A 15750-nucleotide genomic window follows, 5' to 3' on the forward strand; every position below is an offset into this window, starting at 1 on the left:
CGCTAGTTCTGCCGGTGCACAGCAGCTCTCCAGACCTTGCAGTTTCGGTTTCAAGGAGCCAGAGAGACGTTCTTTATTTGTTGTGGAGTCTACCACAAAAATAGAAGAGGCCCTTACCGCACACTTTCCCGTTGAATGACTGAAAACAACAGTTGCTCTTACAGATGCATGGAAAGAGCAGAGATATTTCAGTAGGCTTGAGGACAAGCTAAAAATTACCAGTTCCTCAGGAATTACTCATTCTGCTAGAGAACAATTGAAGGTTAGTTGTTCCCGAATATCTATCTCACTCTGCTAACTGAGGTTCATCTTGGTTTGAGGGACTGAGGAAAGTCATGCAACGTCTAGGACCTCAAGTTGTCCTCCCTGTAAAATGGATTCCTATTACTCTCCCTAATCCGAAGCTAATCGGGGTGATCCCTTGGTTCTCATCAAATTGATGGTATGTGCTTCGGAAACAGATTCCCTCCTCCAGGTGTTTTATTAGTCAAAACCTTTCTTTAAAAAAGAAGTCTATGAGGTGTCTATAACACTGGCTCAATGAATAAGCTTTCAGAAAGATTAATATATAGAAGCTTTGGGCTTACTGAAAACCCCGTTAGAGGATTTCCGCTTAACGAACTCTACACGCTTCCGGTACAGTGCCCTCGAAGGACATTCCAGTAGAGTCCCAGAGTCCTGTGAAGGCAAGTTCCTCACTCTTCCACGGGGGCAAGAAAACTAATAACCCCAACCCTTTGATAGACTGACCACAGAGAACCACTTCTTGGAAGGTCACTTTTATTGCTTTAAGTCGGTCTAAAGATTTTCTGTCTGAGAAAGCACAGCAGTGACATCTGTTCATTCTTCAACACAGACCAGCCCTTTACCCATGATTTTTCAATATTTAAACAAACAGCCAAAACAAAGCTGTGCATCAGTGTTAACCTTGTAAACTTCAAAGTCTGCACCTGTACAATTACGAATTAACATGTTCGGTAACAAAGCTGGTAGGTAACTAGTGACATTCACACCTCTTAATTGGTGCGATTAGCAGACCTTTTGCTGTTGACTGTTAGCAGCTCTCCTCAAGTGTAAAATGCCACAGGTAAAATTCACTCCGGCAATGGCTGGAGTGAAGCGGGGGGGAAGGTGAGAGTGAACAAAAGTTTGTAAACCAGATTAGGCTGAGTTAGAGGGAAGCAAAAATATGGTCACTGCGAGAAACTCGCTAAAACTGCCGAATGAGTGGGCGCATCAGAGACTGTATCTTCTTTTGTTCCTTGCTGGTGGTGTAAATCTTGACGTTTTAAAAAACCTGCTCCCCCATTACACTGCAAAACGGCAAGACCCCACCTTCAGAAAATTCAATCGTGAATGGGAAAGTCCAAATCAATTTTGTTTTTAAATGAAGGAAGGTATGTCTGGGTAGCTTTTGCTCTCCTAGCGATACACTATCATATTTACTGTGAGATTCTTGACAACAAATATCCTTGGGATAGTTTTAAGATAGAGCCTAATTATGTAGGACCCTTCAGGAATACAGGAATCAAGATACATTTCTGTGTTTATTTAATCCTCTCTTCTCTTTTTCAAAAAAATAATACTCAATACTCAATGAGCTGGCTCCCGTCCAGCTCAGTGAGTAACTTCCTTATGTGTCCAGTGTTGAAACCTTATCATCAATTACCAACAAACTTTAACTTGGGTTTCCCACAAGGCATGGCCCTGTATTAGGATCATTCCAATTGTCAGGTTGTAGCTTCCAGGCTTGGCTTTTCTCTGGTTCCCTCATATGTCAGTCTTCTTTCTTAAGGACACAGCTTCATGTTAAATATCCAGAAAGGTTACTCTTCTCTACCAATTACAGGTTCCAATATTGCTTCATAATGGGAGGGGTCGCTGTGTTGTCATTCTAGGACAAAAATTTGATGTGATATGCTTGTGAGCTCCATGAGGGCAAGAATTATGTCTCCTCCACCTATAAACCACCAACTTCCGGCCCATATGCATCTTCAATATAGAGACATGACTTATCGAATATGAACAATGAGATGTTTCTTTCTCCTAGCTTCCCTTTCACATTACACACTTTGGTTTCTACACAATTCTTCTGGAGTGAGTATGACTAGATTATTGGCAATGCAAGTCGAATTCTCCCTTTTCCGGAGATTCTTGTTTTCCCTTTGGGAGCGTCTTTCTTTATTTTAACGTACTTTTCTTGGACAGTTCTTCTACTTTGACTTTATGGTCCCTGCTCCCTATCACCTGGCCTTCTCGTTCATTGAAATTCAGCTTCCTACTGAAGACTTCACAGCTGTCTACATCCTTTTGAATCCTTCAACCTTATTTTACCTATTTTCCATCCACATTTCCCTGTATTATATTTTTTAACTATTTTTTTCAGTTATCTGTTTATGCCACTTAGGGATTTAAGGGATTTAAGGATTAATTTAAAGGATTAAGACACTAATTTTATTTTACTCACAATTTTGTGGGTCAGGAATGTGAGAAGGGTGTGGCTGGACGGTTCATCTTGATCCATGTGGCCTCAGCTGTGGTGGGTGGTTGGGAGCATCTTGTTCTAAGAAGGCTTCCCTCATGCACAGCCCCTCATTCCCCGCCCCGAATCTCCTCCCTCAGGACCTCTGCACATAGCTTGAGCTTTTCACAGCATGGTGATCACAGGACAGTCACACTTCTTACAGAGCAGCCTTTCTCCTAATAAGCCTTTCAAAAGCAAGCATTCCCAAGGCCCAGGTAGAACTAGCCAGGTTTCATTCATTGGTCAAGCAGGTCTCTTAGTCTAGCCCAGATCCAGTGCGGAGGGAGGAACAGACTCTACCCCTCCGTGAGGGGACAGTTTGATCCTACAGGGAGGGAAGATTGATGGCGGCAGCCATCTGGAAGACAAACTGCCACATCTACCATTCTCATTTTAATGTTTTACTTTTCTTCCCCGTGCTAAAATTCAAATAGTGCTTACTTAATCTATAGGGTGTTACATACGTGCCAGGGCTAGTTCCAGCAGGAAAGTGACCCCCGCCTTACCTCAGGAAAAACTGTTTAAGGGCACTATGAGGCCCTGACACTCCAAAGTCATGTCCCATAACTAGCTTCCCCAGTCTCTGATTTGAGTCACTGACATCTTTCTGGTGGGCACAAGGCCAGGCACAAGCTTACATTTGACCTGAGAGAGAGAGAGAGATGACCAATCAAACATGAGTACTTCTTCATCCAGAATTACCAATTAATTTATAAGATGTTTGGTTTTTCCCAGGGAGTCAACAGAGAGTATGAAGTGGAGGAAAACGGTGTTGGAACAGCAACTGCCCTTTGAAGTGAGCAGAGCTGGGTGTGACACCAGACAGCTGGGCCAGCATCAGGATGATGTTCATCAGTCTGGAAGAAGGAGAGGTGCCGTGGAGGGTAGCGATTGGTGAATGAGTCTTGGCAAGGGTGTTAGGTGATGTAATAATATAAAATATTTAACGCCGGAAGACTAAAATCACCAATCATCTCTCTTTTCCCCAAAGAACACAAATAATTTAAGAGTTTTCCATCTGTATACATATAGAGAGAGAGAGAAGGAAGGGATTTATGGCAGCCAACTTGGAAACAAACTGCCATACCAACCCATTGTCACTTTCTAGAAAAATATATGCCACATATGTAAGAAAGTTGGAACAGTTAAACCATTCAGTTCCCAATCTCCCAGCTGATGTATCTCCTAGGCAGTCTGTATCCAAACTACCAAGAAATTTTTTTTAAATTATGGAACTGGTCACCAAATGACCCTTTGGACTAATAAAGCAACTAATTTTGACCCTGCTATTGTTTTCACACTTGATCTTATGTCCCTTTCCAGTAGAGACTGCTAGTTATATTTCAATACATATTTGTCTCATCTTCCTTATGGACTCTCCAATTTTTGGTCAAAATAATGCAATCTAGAAAAATGATCATATTTGTCATGCTACACGCGTGAAATCTGAGAAGTCCTTAAGGAGGTACAATTTTCTACATTCTTCCCTTCTTCCTCCTGACAGGGAGATGCTTGGAGCTCTGGCAGCCATCTTGAATCATCTAGTGGGCATCATGGACTAAGGATGGCAGAGCAAGAAGACAGAAAACGCCTCAGCTTCTGAAGGCTACTCTATCTACTCCCAGCTTTGTGTTACATATTGTATTTATTTATTCATGAGACAAACTTCTATCTTTTTGAGACATTGTTATTTGAATTTCCTGTCACTTGCAGTGAAACCTGATTCTAATACATCCCTCTGCTCGTAAGGTTGGTTGGACAATTTAGTCAGGTTAAAGCAACAACTTAATTTAAACTATTCTTCCAACAGACACAGTATATAAACTTGCAAAGGCTGATTAAATTTCACTAGGGCAGATCTTTATAAAAAGAATAAGCAACATATGTAAATATCACATCCGAATTTAAATACAGTATTTAACTGCCCTAGATTTCACAATGTATTCATAGCCTTAAGAGGGGATAAGAAACCACTTTATAATCCATTGATCCTTGTAAATTCTGTTTACATGTGTTTTAAAAATAGGACATTTTTGTGTTTATCAGTGTTGATGGTCAGGAGCTCTGTATTGTAAAATATTCTTCATGTATCTCTCTGGAGAATAAATTAAGACTTGGTCTGCGACCTGGGACCTGGAAGCCCTTGCTGGGGTAGAGGGCAGTGCTTTGGGAAAGAAAACCCATTTATAAAAGCCAATGGCTTCTTTTTCTGAAATGGCTGCTAGACACCACTGCTTTAATTCAGTGTTCACTATCTCTTGAAGTTTCTCTCCCTTTTCCTTCTACAAAGCCTCCCACACTCAGTCTGAACCTGCCCAATACCCACTAGAATTAGCCCTTTAGGTTTGTAAAAAAAAGTTTTTAATGTTTACTGTTTATTTTTGAGACAGAGAGAGACAGAGCATGAGCGGGGGAGAGGCAGAGAGCAAGAGGGAGACACAGAATCCTAAGCAGGCTCCAGGCTCGAACTGTCAGTATAGAGCCCGACATGGGGCTCAATATAGAGCCCAACACAGGGCTTGACCTCACGAACCTCGAGATCATGGCCTGGGCTTAAGTCAGACACTTAAACCACTGAACCACCCAGGCGTCCCTAGAATTATCCCTCTATAAATAACAGCTGCTCATGTCATTTCACCAGGAAGACACTTGCTGATTCCTTGTGACCTCTAGCTTGGTAGAAAATGGCCTGTACTTTTTCTGTCTTATCTTCCATGCACTTTCCCAGTCCTTTATCACACTTTCTCTCTATTTAAACATGATGAAATTTTCACCTTTTTCCCCAATTATGCCATGCCTTTCACGCCCCTGCATTTGGAACAGGCTAGTTTCTGTGCCTGAATACTCCCCCAACCCCCAAACTTCCTTTTTAGAACCCTCAGGATGCATCTCGTGGGTCAAAAAGCCTTTGCTCAAAAAGGCGCAAAAGCCTTTTTTGTCGCTACTACAGATGAGATTAACCACTTCTTCCCTTGCCCATAACTGCATTTTGCGCTACCTTCTGTCACAGCAGTTACCAGGGGATATTATGATGGATCTGTCTTGGAGTCTGATTCCTCCTATGTGAGATGCTGGAGCTTTTCTAGTACTTAGCTCAATGTCCACAACAGAGTGGGAACTTGCTGTGTCTTGCAGGATGTATCCATGGCTAAGACAGGGTCATTCCAACAAAAAGGCATTTGTGTCTAAATGTAGTTTTTAGGTTTGAACGATAAGGGGGGAAATTAGGTAAATTATAGGACTTAAACATATTTTTCAACTTCTGGGAAAAGATATTTATAGGAATATACAGGAACATGTATGGATATTCTACAAACCACAATATCTTTCTTCCCACCTTGAAGAGAAATTTAGCATTCCTTAGAGCTGAATTTTTCTAGAATTAAAATAAATTATGGAGTCATAGAATTGTAAAGCTAAAAAAGGCCTTAAAATTATTAACTCCAACTTCATAATTTATAAATGAGAAAACTAAGGCCCAGAGAGATTAAAAGATTTGTCAAAGGACACCCAGCTAGTTAGTGTCAATCAGATCTGAAATCCTGGTCTCTTGACTCCACTGTTCTTCAAACATTTCAGTTGTAAGTCCCTGGTTAAGGGCAGCCAGCAGCTGTGAAGCACACGGACTTTAATTTCAAGTTAAATCAGAGCTAAAGCACAGATAAACCCAAGGGTTTCAGCTACAAATTAAACAGGTGAGAGAAGATAAGTGAGATTATTTGATGAAAGTTTTTAAATCATACACTGTTAGAGTGTAGAAGTCCAAGCCCCCAGTTTTCATAAATGAAAATAAGAAGAAAATGAAATGACTTCTTCCATCTTAATCATAAAGCCAGAGACAGAGACAAAGCTAGAACTTTGAATGCAATTGTGATATGGATTTCACAGAACTGTGGATAAAATGAGTTACCACATAGAATAATAGTCCTGTCACTCAAAAAACCTGGAGCCTGTGGTTGGTCAATTAACAAAAACGTTGTGTAAATTAGAAATTGTTAGAAAGTGATACGTATACACTATAATGATTTAATTTTAACTTCAAACATGAATGTACACTTATTATCCATATGTGTATAAGCAGACCTCAAAAAATATGTGAATTAATGTCTTATTGCTGCTGTAACAAGTTACCACAAGCACAGTGGCTTAAAAACAATACAAAATTGTTCTGATTCTGGAGGTGGAAAGTCCAAAATGGATCTCACTGGGCTAAAAGCGAGGTGTCTTCAGGGCTGCAGGGCAACAGGGAAGCCTCCCATGGGGGCTTCAGGGAAGAATCTGTTCCTTGTCTTCTCCAGCTTCCCTCACGTTCCTTGGTTCGTGGTTCCTGCCCATCTTCAAGGCCAGAAATCACCCCTCCGGCCTCTGTTTCCCTCATTACGTCTTCTTCTCTGACTGTGACTCTGCTATCTCTCTTTCACTTAGAAGGACCATTGGGATTACATTGGATCAAACTGGACAGACCAGGGTAATCTCTCCATCTCAAGATCCTTAATTTAATCACATCTGCAAGGCCCCTTTGGCCATATGAGGTAACACACTCACAGGGTCGGAGGATTAGGATGTGGATGTCTTTGATAATAGGGGTGGGAATATTACTCTGCCTACTATAGCCTGGCTGTGTCATTGAAGATGAGTTTTCTTTCCTTGGTGAATCACACATAAAGTGTATTGTCTATGATTTCTATTGTGTGTCTTCAAAGTTAAAGTAATAAATTAAAGCATCTGAAAATCAACCTGGGAAGAATTCTTCCAGATTTGTCGCTCAATTTTTTTTTATGACGTCTGTCCCGCAACCAATTTCAAAGTGACTTTTTAATGTTTTTAATTTATTATTGAGAAAGAGAGACAGAGTGTGAGCTGGGGAGGGGAAGACAGAGAGGGAGACACAGACTCTGAAAGTAGGCTCCAGGCTCTGAGCTCTCAGCCCAGAACCTGATGTGAGGCTTGAACCATAAACTGCAAGATCATGACCTGAGCTGAAGTCGGACGCTTAACCGACTGAGCCACCCAGGCCCACCTCAGGGATTGATTTTGGATGTGATTTGTCTTTTGTGGTCCTTCTCAAGATTTAGATTTTATATATACAAGTCTCTTTTTTGCACTTCTACGGTCACTGATTTATATAACATTTAGTTAGATCATACAGTTACAATAACAAGCACTCCTCACTGAACAGTTTTCAGGGCACACAGAAGTTGGTACAAGCTGCTCCACTGTGGGGCACAAAGATGACCAGGTTGTTGACGAGGGGTCTACTAGTCCCTGGTCCTCAGTGTGCCCAGAAATTAGACGAAAAGTTTTCTTCACCTAGTAGATTGTATATGTGAAAGTGGTTTAGGAAAGGTTCTGCTGTATAAAGTGCCTTGCATACCAGAAGGCATTCTATAGATATAAACTATCATCATTATTTCCACTTATAATTCAAGATCTGGTATGAAGAATTATAAAATCGACATTTATGATTGAGTATGGATAATACACGTCAGGTGGAAAAAAGTGGTCTACAAGTTAGCCTGATGACGAGGGAAAGTCAGAACAACTTGAAAAAACATTCTGCTCAAGCCAGGATAAAATCTAGAATTAAATTAAGTTAGTTAACAATATAAGTCAAGTTTCAATCAATAAAGTCTTTAATTTATAATTAATGGTTTATTTGCTTTATTAATCTGCTTTTAAGTTTACTCACTATTTCTCTGAAAATTTAGGTTTAACTGCCTAACTAAAGAGCTATTTTCAAAAATATTTAATTGGCTGGAAAGAGTGAATTGAACTCTTCTTTCAGTTGACCTATCTTTAGAAAACTAAGCTATTCGGCTCACTAAACTATAAATGTATCCAGGCATCCTCATGAAAGCATATTTTAACTCAGAATGAGTAGTGAAGGGTAAAGCGATCTCACCAATGCCCTGAGCTTGTAAACACAAATATATAAAATGTCACAGTACATAGAACAAATAATCAGTGCTACATCTAGAGTTGAAGGGCCTTCCCAGAATAATCAGTGCTAAGTCTAGAGTTGAAGGGTCTTCCCAGAGATGTGCTCTTCTGCCCTTGAACTCTATTGTTTTTGACCGCCGAGTCATGAACTGTCTCCATCTACCAGATGGTTGAGGACAAGAGAGATTCTAAATGACGCGATGAGGACCAGCTCCTAAGCATAAAGTATACTCACCAGCGAAAGGCATGGTTTCTTTAACCCTACCCGAAGTGCACGCAAAGCATGCCTTCTGTATCAGTTTCCTGAAGCTGCCACAACAAAGAACCACAAACTAGGTGACTTAAGCAATAGAAACTTGCTGTCTCACAGTTTGGGAAGCCAGAGTTCTGAGATCAAGGTGTTGACAATATCATGCTCTCTCTGAAAGTTCTAGGGAAGGCCTCTCTTCTGACATCTGGTAGCTCCTTGATTGTGATAATATAACTCCAATCATTTCATGGCATTCTCCCTATGTGCATATCTGTATCCAAATTTCCCTTTTAAAGGCACATTGTATTAGGGGTCCGCCCTATTCTAATATGACCTCATCTTAACTAGTGACATCTTGCAAAAACCCTATTTCCAAATAAGTTCACATTCTGAGGTATGGAGGGTTAGAATTTCAGCATGTGAAATGTTGGTGAACACAGTTCAGGCCATAACACGGTCAGTGGAGGAAGCCATCTTCATCATATGCTTCATACTAATTCTCCAAATAATTTTTAACTTTAATAACCAGTATAGGGTCAAATTTAACCAGCTACTTTAGTAATAATCATAATCATAAAAATTATAGTGTGTGCCAGTAGAAATAGTAAACAAATAAACAGATTAGTAAAACAAAAATTGATAAAAATTGGTGAGGTTTGTTGTTAGCTACGAATAGGAACAACAGTACCAGTAAGAAAGAAGATACTGAGAACTTGGAAATATGAGAAGCAGAGAAAAGATCTTAAAAACAAAAAAGCAGGGGTGCCTGGATGGCTCAGTTGGTTAAGCGTCTGACTATTTTGGCTCAAGTCATGATCCTGTGATTTTTTGAGGTTGAGCCCCACATCGGGCTCTGCATGCTTACTGTGCAGAGCCCGCTTGGGGTTCTCTGTCTCCCTCTCTCTCTGCCCCTCCTCCATTCCCATTCTCTCTGTCGCTCTCAAAATAAATAAGTAAATAACTTAAAAAAAGAAAAAGCAGAGGGAATAGATCAAGTATCAGGGAGATCAGGAACAAGACAAAGGTGTCCACTCCCCCCACTCTTACTCAACAGTGCTAGAAGTTCTATCCGCAGCAGACAAGAAAAAGAAATAAAAGACATCCTAACTGGTAAGGAAGAAGTAAAACTTTCACTATCTGCAGATGACATGATACTATATAGAGAAAACCTTAAAGACGTCACCCAAACACTGGTAGAACTGATAGATGAATTCATTAAGCTTGCAGGATACAAAATCAATACACAAAATCTGTTCCATTTCAATATACTAATACTGTAGTAGCAGAAAAAGAAATTAAGAAAATAATCCCGGGGTTCCTGGGTGGCTCAGGTGGTTAGCGTCCAACTCTTGATCTCAGGGTTTATAAGATAAAGCCCTGTGTCAGGATCTGTGCTGATAGCATGAAACCTGCTTGGGATTCTCTTTCCCTCTCCCTCTGCCCCTTCCCCACTCTCTCTATTAAAATAAATAAACTTTAAAAAAAGAATCCCATTTACAATTGCACTAAAAATACCTAGAAATAAACTTAACCAAGGAGATAAAAGACCTGAACTTTGAAAACCATGAAACATTAGTGAAAGAAATTGAAGAGGATCCAAACAAGCGTAAAAATATTCCATGCTCATTGACTGAGGGAGGAAATACTGTTAAAATGCCTCTACTACCCAAAGGAATCTACAGATTTAATGCAGTCCCTGTCAAAATACCAGCAGCAGTTTTCATAGTACTAGAACAAATAATCCTAAAATTTGTGTGGAACCACAAATTGACCCCAAATAGTCAAAGAACCTTGAAAAGGAAGAACAAGGGGCACCCGGGTGGCTCAGTTACGTGTCCGACTTCAGCTCGGGTCATGATCTCACAGTTCGTGAGTACAAGCCCCACGTCAGGCTCTGCGCTGACAGCTTGGAGCCTGGTGCCTGCTTCCGATTCTGTGTCTCCCTCGCTCTCTGACTCTTCCCCGCTTGTGATCATGCACTCTCTTTCTCTCTCTCAAAAATAAATAGTTTTCAAAAAAGAATGTGACAAGTTGAAGCACTTAATACATACATTTGTCTTAAAAAAAAAAAAAAAAGGAAAACAAAACTGGAGGTATCATCATCCCAGATTTCAAGATATACCTCAAAGTTGTAGTACTCAAAATAATATGATACTGGCACAAAAACAGACACCATAGATCAACAGAACAGAATTGAGAACTCAGAAATAAACCCACGATTATATATATGGTCGATCTTTGACAAAGGAGGCAAGAATATGCGATGGGGAAAAAGACAGCCTCTTCAACAAACGCTGTTGGGAAAACTGGACAGCGACATGTAAAAGAATGAACCTGGACCACTTTCTTACACCACCCACAAAAATAAACTCAAAATGGAGTAAATATCTAAACGTGAGACCTAAAAACATAAAAATCCTAGAAGAGAGCACAGGCAGTAATTTCTCTGACATTGGCAGTGGCAACATTTTTCTAGACATGTCTCTTGAGGCAAAGAAAACAAAAGCAACTTTTTTGGGACTACATCAAAATAACCATCAACAAAACAAAAAGACAACCTACTGAATGGGGGAAGGTATTTGCAAACGATATGCCCGATACAGGGTCAGTATTTAAAATATATACAAACTCTGCCCTGTGTCTCCGCCCAGCAGTGCCTGGGTGCATGCCTGCGCTTCCGGCCCGCCTACCTGAGGCGCAGTGCTGCCAGATCAGAGCTTCCCAGAGGGCTGCTAAAGATGGGAGCCAACTGATACTGGACAACGAGCTTCAGCGAGCACTAGCCAATGGCACATGGGCTCCATTTAATCAGGGACTGTCCGGTCAATCATATTTGTGTTTGACCAAGAGAACAAGGCTGGTGTGACCTTCAGCGAGTTCACTGGCATCTGGGAGTGCGTCACAGACTGGCAGAATGTCTTCCACACTTAGGACAGGGCCACACTAGCATGGTTGAAAAGAAAAAGCTCAAGCAAGCGCTTGCAGGGCAAGGGCTTTCTGGCCAGTTTCACGACATCCTCATCGACAAGTTTGACATACAAGTATGGGGGCCCTTGAGGACTTCCTCCAGGGCTGCATCGTCTTGCAGGGGTGGGCAGATACATTCGGGTGTTACGATACGGATCAGGATGGCTGGACTCAGGTGTCAGATGAACAGTATCTGTCCATGGTCTTCAGCACTGTATAACACTGGCCTTTGCAAGTAGCAGCATGACTTACGGAAGGAGGACTAAAAAAGCCAAATCTCCCTTTAAAGAAATGGAGTGCAGCTAGAGACTGTTCTTCCTTCAGATTTTATATAATTAACATTTGGGGACCTGACTCTACATATGTGGATAAGTGGATTAAGGTTTTAACAAATATAACGATAGTTATAATCATTATTCAGATGCAAACATTTAATTTGAGACCATTCAAGGTAGCCATGAGGTAAGGTAACATATTTCACGTATCCTGAATGCAAGAAGTTCATCATGCGCATTTCTAGATAGCTCCAGTTCTATAGTGGGAATATTTTTTTTATGTTTTTTTTATTTACTTCTAGGATAGAGAGAGAGAGAGACAGCGTGAGCAGGGGAGGGTCAGAGAGAGAGGGAGTCACAGACTGAAACAGGCTCCAGGCTCCGAGCTGGCAGTCAGCACAGAGCCCGACGCGGGGCTCGAACCCACGAACCGCGAGATCATGACCTAAGCGAAAGTCAGATGCTTAACCGACTAAGCCACCCAGGCACCCCCTATAGTGGGAATATTTTTATTAGCCAACAGAAATTTAAAAATTATATAGAACTTGGACAGAGGCTTCTGTGTGCCTTACAGTTTTAAAACGAGGCTTATTGTATTTGTTTGAATATGCAACATAAGCAATGAAGAAAATGCAAATGAAAAACGCACTTATACAACTCAAACCCCCCCCCCCAAAAAAGTTAAAAATAGGCAGGAGACATAACCAGACATTTCTCCAAAGAAGACATCCAAAGACGGCCAATAGACACAAGAGAAGCAGCTCAACATCACTCATCATCAGGGAAATGCAAATCAAAGCCACAGTGAGGTATCACCTCACACCTGTCAGAAGGGCTAAAATAAAAAACACAAGAAACAATAAGTGTTGGCAAAGATGTGGAGAAAAAGGAACCTTTGTGCCCTTTCGGTGGGAATGCAAACTGTGGAAAACAGTATGGAGGTTCTTCAAAAAGTTAAAAACAGAACTACCCTATGATCCAGGAGTTCTACCACCGGGTATTTACTCAAAGAATACAAAAACACTAACTCGACGGGATACACATATGCCCATGCTTACTGCGGCATTATTTACAAGAGCCAAATTGGCAGCAACCTAAATATCCATCAATAGATGAATGGATAAAGAAGATGTGGTATGTATATACAATAGAATATTACTCAGCCATAAAACAGAATGAAATCTCGCCATTTGCAACAACATGGATGGATCTAAAGGGTATAATACTAAGTGAAATAGTATGTGGAACTTCAAAAACTACACAAAGAAAGAAAAAGGACAAACAAAAGACTTTTTCACTGTGGAGAACAAACTGATGGTTACCAGAAGGGAGGTAGGGGGGTGGGGATGGTAGAAGAGGCGAAGCGATTAAGAGGGTCCTTATCCTGATGAGCTCTGAGTAATGTATAGAATCACCGAATTATATAATTATAACATTGAAAACGAATATAACATTGTATGTTAATTAAACTGGCATGTAAAAGAAAAAAGAAAAATCAGGGGAAAAAAGTAGAAAAGAACAGGCAGTCTCCTGCAGGAAAGCATGCTTATCAGGTAAGAAGAAATTGTCCAAAGACTGAGTACTGGGATCTGAAAGTGGCTCCCTATCCTATCTCAAAATTCTGAGCACCTTTTTTCTTCTCTTTGGTGCCAGAGATTAACCAATGGTGGTGATGGTTTAGAAGTGAATGCTTAGAGGTAAGGTTAGGCGTGGAACACAAAGCCCATTCGTCAGTAAGGTACGAAGGAGAAGTATGTCTCATTTGTAGGAAGCACTTAAACCACCAAGTACAACCTTTACTCAATGATACAGGTGTCTGGAAACAAACACTGGACTGAAATGCTGACTGCATTTGCCTCAGGTGAGCAGTAGACAGTAAACCAGAAGAAAACATGTCTTTAAAAACTCCAGGGATTCTACAATCCTTCCTACATATCAAGTGTCTTTTTCTTGCTTACGGATCCTTAAAATTTGTCATCTTTCTGGAAGGTCTTGGTTATCTAGAACTATTCAATAATTTTATGGATAGTTTAGTGCTCCAAATTAAAAAAAAAAAACTTATGGTTATTTATTTTTGAGAGTGAGACACAGTGTGAGAAGGCCAGGAATAGGGAGAGAGGGAGTCACAGACTGACACAGGCTCCAGGCTCTGAGCTGGCAGTCAGCACAGAGCCCGACGCGGGGCTCGAACCCACGAACCGCGAGATCATGACTTGAGCCGATGTTGGACCCTGAACCTAGTGCTCCAAATTTTTAAATTTCCTTTTTTATAGGAACATTCCCCGGATGTATAATGTATAGTTCTACGTGTTAGCAAACAGAACTTACTGAACTTATGGTCATCTGTGTCATAAAGGCAGATGGTTTGGGACGCCAGGTTGACTCTACTAAGCACAATAAATAAACTGTGATAATAGATCTTAGAGTGAATTCTCGTATGTCTCTTTCTTCTAAAAAGAGTTTGCAGAATGTGCTGTGGCAGAGCCACCTACACCATGTAACTATTATAAAGGTAATTATTAAATTAAAGGCATAAAACTTACCTTAGTTTGTTATTTTGCCTTCAGTAAAACTGCTATCAGCCTTAACCCACTTTCTAATTGAACCCACCTTCAATCCGGAAATATCATTTTATCAAATTTATAACATTGCTACTAAAGATCATGAAAGTATGATAAATAACACTGTGTCCACTGTGTTATATTTTCGTTTTCTCGTAACCACACCTAGAACTTTGCACCATTTTTTTTCAACACCTGATATGTAAGTGGGGACTTTTGGCTGCAATTGCCAGAAATAAAACACAATGTAACATAAGTTTTAAAAAAGAAATGTATTGGTTCATATATATGGAAAATCTAAAGTTGCATGTAGCATGGCTGGATCTAGGAATTCAAGTGACGTCATCAGGTCTCTGCCTCTCCATCCTGTAACTATGTCTTCTCTTGCTGATTGCCTACCCTCTCCTGCCTGACAAATTGCACACCAACTGAATCCCCCCAAATACCCAGGATCATAAGTAGGCAATCACTTTAATTTTGTTTTCCTGTTTTTGTTTTTTACATTTTTCCCAAGGATTTCCCTCAAGAATTGCATCTCATTTTGCTGATACTGTAGCCTCTAAGCCAGGTATTACTCAAACAAAAGATTATTATGTAATTGCCAGCAAGTATACTGATTACAGTCATCTTTATCTACTCTACATAATAAGGAAGAGAAACATGTTCATTTACTTAAGAATGGATTTTCTATGGCTGTATCTTTATGCTGTTAAACAGCTGGAAGAAAACCAAAAAAACCCAACCAAACAGCAACAGCAACAATAGCATCATCAACAAAAGCCCAATAGTCTCCGTATTTCCAAGTGCCTAGGCTATAAAATTAAAATATTGATTTGTTAATTGAATTTTTAATTTTCCAGGAGATATTTCAGTTTCCTGTAGGCAAGGCTCGAAACACACATATGAAAAGCAAGCAACTAATTGTGTGTGCAGAAGAGTTGGTTTAATGGCCATTAGGCTCTTATTCCAAAAACACAAACTTAGTCTCGTAACGCGTATTGTATAATGAACAGGGATCTTGAGTTATGGTCCCAAGATGCCGGCAAATCATGGTGATATTGACCAGTATAATTCAGTCTCAAAGTAGCGCTTTATAAGTTTGGTACTTTTAAAGTAAACAAGTAAGTTAAACAACACATTATGTTACACAATAAACTACTTTGGATGAAAACAAGAAGCTAGTTTACAATAAGAATAGTACAATCGTAAAATCCTGGGTATTAGTAAGACAAT

General features: G+C 40.3%; 1 long non-coding RNA gene and 1 pseudogene across 1 annotated transcript; both read left to right on the forward strand.

The window, feature by feature from the left end:
• Positions 1-201: 201 nt before the first annotated feature.
• On the forward strand, positions 202-4490 carry LOC120224650. The gene is made up of 3 exons (XR_005526627.1): positions 202-262; positions 3260-3396; positions 4029-4490. It is a non-coding gene; the product is annotated as an uncharacterized LOC120224650 (long non-coding RNA).
• A 6889-nt stretch (positions 4491-11379) lies between these two features.
• Positions 11380-11901, forward strand: LOC120224647 (annotated as a pseudogene).
• Positions 11902-15750: the final 3849 nt, after the last annotated feature.

Source organism: Hyaena hyaena, unplaced genomic scaffold (genome assembly GCF_003009895.1).
Source record: "Hyaena hyaena isolate Hyena2069 unplaced genomic scaffold, ASM300989v1 scaffold_1213, whole genome shotgun sequence".
Taxonomy (NCBI): domain Eukaryota; kingdom Metazoa; phylum Chordata; class Mammalia; order Carnivora; family Hyaenidae; genus Hyaena; species Hyaena hyaena.